At 42.1% G+C, this 5,647-nt stretch overlaps 1 protein-coding gene across 1 annotated transcript in view; it reads right to left on the bottom strand.

The window, feature by feature from the left end:
* The window catches only part of IL17RA (interleukin 17 receptor A), a 47,102-nt gene that overhangs the window by 2,213 nt on the left and 39,242 nt on the right, over positions 1–5,647 (bottom strand). The window lies entirely within an intron of this gene.

Below are 5,647 nucleotides of genomic sequence, written 5' to 3'. Positions count from 1 at the left end.
TATGATTTGTTGAATGTAAAACATGATCTGCCCTATAAACTTTCACTCAATTCACAATGAAAACTGTAAAAAAAAGACTCTCTCTCTCACACACACATTCCTATCTGATCTTTAGCCTATATACTTTTAATAATTCTAATTTTAAAAAAAAGGCACAAAGGTTTGTTTATGGAAAAGCCATTTCTACTATATGGAGGCCCTTGCTTTCCAAAAATACGGTGCACTTGTCATTCTTTAAGGAACCTTGGTGGTATAAGGGTAGCGCTCAGTTACTAACTGAAGGTTTGAACCAACCAGCAGACCTGCAGAAGAAAAGGCCTAAACACCTGGTAATCTTTTCCACAAAGCTGACAGCTTTGGAAACCCTATGGGGCAGTTCTGCTCAGTCCTTTAGGGTCGCTATGAGTTGGAATTGACTCTGTGGCACACAACAACATAAAAAAGTCATCCCAGTCCTGGCTATTTGAGGTGCCCTGAAATCCCTTTGGGCAGGGTGTTAGAAGGCCGTTCCTCCAAAGGTGAGGTCCCTGGAGGGACTATAGCATCAAATCCCAGAAACGGACTTACCTGCATATCCCAACAGAACCCTCCACCACTCCTTTAAAAAGCAAAGCACACATATAAGTCAGCTCTCCCAAACCAGGGGATACTTACCAGAATATGTGGTGTTATTACATTTTTCATGAGCCCCTGAAAGGACAAGAAAAGTACAGAAGTTGGCTCTTTTGAAAGAGAAGTAGGGACCCAGTTCACAGGGATGGTGGTGGTGTGCCGTGGAGTCGGTTCCGACTCAGTGACCCTGCATAGGCTGTAAATCTTTACGGGAGCAGAAAGCCTCATCGTTCTCCCATGGAACTGCTGATAGTTTCGAACTATTGTCCTGGAGGTTAGCAGCCGATTCGTAACCACTACGCTACCAGAGCTCCTTAGTTCACAGGAATGGGGATCACTTAATGAGGGCACTTCCCTGTTCCTGTCAAAGACACACAACAAAGGACTCTTCAGGGTCTTTGTGGGGAGACTGTGCCATGTTATGGTTCAGGGACCCAGGGTGAATTCTAGTTCTGCCATCACTTGCTATATGATCTGGGAAACTACTAAAGCCTCTGAAACTCAGCTTCTTCCTCTGTAAAATGGGCTTGAAGGGGATAAAATGAGATAGTGTATTTATGTATGATCAATTGTTAGGGTTATAGTTGTTATTCTGTAAAATTGACCCTACTGGGATCTGGAGGCAAAGTTATGACAATTTCTTAGCCATAACCAAATACCTTGATGTAATGAATCATTGAGCTTGGGGGCTTAGGACCACAGTCTGGGGAGACAGCTAAGTCAGTTGGCATAACATCCTTCACAAAGACAATGTTCTATATCCTACTTTAGTTAGTGACTGGGATCTTAAAAACTGGCAAGTGGTCAACTAAGGTGGTCTCTGAATTGGTCTCTTACCATCCAGGGCAAAGAAGAGTGAAGAAAATCAAGATGCATAGAAACATACATTACAAAGGACTAATGGACCATGCAAACATCAGCCTCATCAACCCTGAGATCAGAAGAACTAAACTGTGCCAGGCTACCACTACCAACTGCTCTGGAAGGACTCACTATAAACGGTCCTGAATAGAGAGGGTTTTCTTTACATTAAAATGAATCCATTTGGATTCATTCAAGTGAAGAATCCTCTTCGCTTCCAGCAAGAAAGGTTGTATCATCTACATATTGCAAGTTGTTAATAAACCTTCCTCCAATCCTGATGCCATGTTCTTTTTCACGTAATCCAGCTTCTCAGATTCTTTGTTCACCGTACAGATTGACTGGAAAGGATACATCCCTGGCAAACACTTTTCCTGATTTTAAACTATTCAGCATTCCCTTGTTCTGTTCTAACAACTGCCTCTTGGTCTACGTACAGGTTCTTCACAAACACAATTAAGTGTTCTGGAATACCCACTCTTTGAAATGTTACCCAAAGTTTGTCATGATCTTCCCTATAAGTTGGAGCCCACTCGTCAGCACTTAACAGCACACAGTCTAAAGCATTTGCATAGTCAATAAAGCACCCACAAACATCTTTCTGGTATTCTCTGCTTTCAGTCAAGATCTATCTGACATCAGCAATGATATTCCTAGTTTCACATCCTCTTCTGAATCTGGCTTGAGTTTCTGGCAGTTCCCTGTTGATATACTGCTGCAACTGTTTTTTAAATATCTTCAACAAAATTTTACTTGCATGCAATATTAATGATATTCTTCAACGATTTCCGCATTCTGTTGGGTCACCTCTCTTTGGAATGGATATGGGTCTCTTCCAGTAGTCTGACCAGGTAGCTGTTTTCCAAATTTCTTGGTGCAAGCCCCTCCAGTGCTACTCCAGTTTGCTGAAAGATTTCTATTGCTATTGCATCAACTGCTGGAGCCTTGTTCACCAATGCTTTTAGTGCAGCTTGGACTCCTTCCTTCAATACCATTGATTCTTTTTTTTTTTTTAATGTTTTATTGTGAATTATATGATAGTTTACATGGGTGGGAGAACATTAGTTTTACATCCATTCTATCGTATATCGTCTCATTGTCATGGTTACAATCCCCTACATGCAATCCTTCCCTAGTACCCCAGGTCTTCAGCACACAGTCCCTCTCCCTCTCTGGATCTAAAGTCTCCAGCTGCTCCATCGCTCCACATCGTCTCTGCTTCTGCCTTCATCTCAGGCATCACTGCTTCTCTGGGTAGGGTCCCGCTATCTGCTCTTCTCCCTTGATGGTCCTAGGGACCTCCACTCCTAGGCTGGAAAGTTAACCACTCCCCTCCTTGCTATAAAACGTCTACCTTTACATTTCCAACCCTCACAATCAGTCCTGATAACAATTATTCACTATAGTATCACATGAGACCTATCTGCATTTCATTTCATCAGCCCCGCCTAGACAGATTGAATACTACTCAGTGGAGATTCTAATTTCCTCCAGGCCCTCTAATACCATTGATTCTTGATCCTATGTTACCTCTTGACATGGTTGAACTCTCAATCCACCACACAAGTGGTGGAGCCAAATAATAGAGCTATCAGGGGACCAACACCCCTCAGGAGGTAACTCATTCCTTACAACAATCAAGTATCTGAGGAGCTTTGTCTCAGGGGTTAAGCTCCAAAGGAAGGAAGGGATAGGAAAGAAGGATGAATGGAAACAGGGACCCCAGAGAGGAAGTGGAAAGAGTCCTGCTACATTGTGGGGAATGCAATCATTGTCATGAAACAAATTGTGTATGAGTTATTGAATGGAAAACCAATTTGCTCTGTAAACTTTCACTCAAATCATAAAAGATTAAAAAAAAAAAAAAAAGAGTTGATCCTGCTGGGACCAGTCAGACAGTAATTGAAGGTTCTTCTCTGGTCCCTCATTACAGTTGGCCTAGCCTCTCCACAGTTGGCCCCCACCTCCTCAGTAGACCTTCCACAGGAGGAAAAGCCTTCCCTGAGAAGTGTCCTTGCAATAGGCTTACATCTTACAACACTGTCCAGAAGTAGCCTCAGCCAGGCCCACTTACAACATTTCCTCTTGGTGTTTTTGAGACAAGGAAGGAAAATCAACATATTAAGCAAGTGTGCACCTCAGAGAGGGTATGTAATGAAATACACTGAGTGACCCAGCAGTGTGAGCAAAATCCACTGCAAGTGAGATATTTAGAACTTTAGTTTCAATCACCAACCACTGGGCCCCTCTCCAGAATTATGAAAAGATACTTGTGTAGCTACTGATGTTTCTTTGTGGTTCTTCCTTCATCCTGTGGTATGGGCACTTCAGAGAAAAGTACAAGAGAAATGAAACACAAAGCCTCTCTGACATCTATGTTGTTGTTGTTTGTTGTTATGTGCTGTGGAGTCGATTTCGACTCATAGCGACCCTGTACAGGGTTTCCGAGGCTGTAAATCTTTACAGGAGCAGAAAGCCTCATCTTTCTCCCAAGGAACAGCTGGTAGTTTCGAACTGCTGACCTTGCGGTTCGCAGCCCGATTCGTAACCACTACGCTACCAGAGAACTTTATAGTTTGTAAAGCACTAGCAGACCTTATCATGTTTGTCCCTCCCAGCAACCTTGTAAGGAGCCCTGGTGGCTCTGATGGCTAAGCATTGGATTGCTAACTGAAAGGTAGGTGGTTGAAATGCACCAGCTGCTTCCTGGAAGAAAGACAAGACTGCTTCCATCAAGAATTAGTCTTGGAAACTCTAAGGAGCAATTCTAACTCTATCCTATTGGGTCGTTGTGAGTTGAAATAGACTCAGTGGGGTGGGTTTAACAACCTTCTGGAAAAGGTCGCAAACTTAGGTCTTCTCACACCTGGTGGGTGTTCTTTCCACCACACAATAGTAATGAATTGCCCAGTTTCTCAGCACCTATCATCTGGTTAGTGTGGAGAGAGCCTTTCAGATAATTGAAGAAATAGCCCAATGTCACGAAGGGGACAGGGAAAGCCGATCCTCATAACTGAAGAACCCTGTTTATAACAGGCAGGAGGGAAAGGATCGGATATTGAATAAAACCCACCAACAAGCACTTTTGGGGGCTCACTGAATTGTCACCACATCCCTGAGAGGAAGGCATTATCGTTCCATTTTACTGAAAAGAAAACGGAATCTGAAGTTTGGTAAGTCACTTCTTGTTGATGGCTACAGAGCTAGTGAGGTTGAGGGGGACCCATATTCCTGTGTTCAGAGGCCTGAGCCTTCTCTTGCTTGTGTTATTTTTGCTTCTCTCCCTGAGTATGAGTTGGGGCTGCAGGATGGGGTTGTTCAGGTTGCTCTTTTCATTCCCCTTCACAAACCCCTTTTGCAGAGGAAGAAATTGCGTTTTAGGGACATTTGTAACTTTCCCAGATCATATAACTAGTAGTGACAGAACTGGGATTCACCCTGGGATCCCCAAACCTTTTTTAATTAAAAAAAAAAAAAAGGCAGAAAACTTTAAATCTTTCTTCCATGTCTATCCTACTCAACTCCCCAGAGGTGACCACTATTAACAATGTGCTGATTTTCTTATAAGCAAACAATAATTTAAAAAATATACAGGGGAAAGTTATGTTATCATACAAATAAAGTCTTCTTTGTTTGTATGATATCTTACAAACAACATCCTGTTCCATCTTATTATCTTGGAAAGCTTTCCAATTGAAATCTACTCTTTCATGGATTCTAAGAGGCTCCTTTCCCCTCCATATTTTAATATCTCTGAAACTGGAATGATTTTTGTCATCAATGGTGTCTTAAAGCTGTTTCTGAAAGGAAACTCCATCCTTGCTCCTTCAACCTGCGGATTGTACAAATATCAATTATAGTAATAATTTAATCATGGTAACAGACTTCTGGTGTGGTGCTGTAGGATCAGCACTGGACTGCAAACCACAAGGTCAACATTTCAAACCACCAGGTGCTACTTGGAAGTCCTATACAGGGTCAGTATAAGTTGGAACCCACTTGGCACTTACCAACAACAACAATATTGAACAAACATAATGTGCCAGGCTCTCGGATAAGAATTCAAGTGAATTACTTGATCAAATTCTTAAGACAGTTTTATGACATAGGTATCAGTATAATTTCCATCTTACAAAAGAGGAACCCAGTTTCCAACTAGAAAAAAGACCTGAAC

The sequence above is a fragment of the Chrysochloris asiatica genome, unplaced genomic scaffold, assembly GCF_000296735.1.
Source record: "Chrysochloris asiatica unplaced genomic scaffold, ChrAsi1.0 scaffold00050, whole genome shotgun sequence".
NCBI lineage: Eukaryota > Metazoa > Chordata > Mammalia > Afrosoricida > Chrysochloridae > Chrysochloris > Chrysochloris asiatica.
Note: the sequence above shows the minus strand (reverse complement) of the source record. Positions and strands in the feature narration are given on the sequence as shown.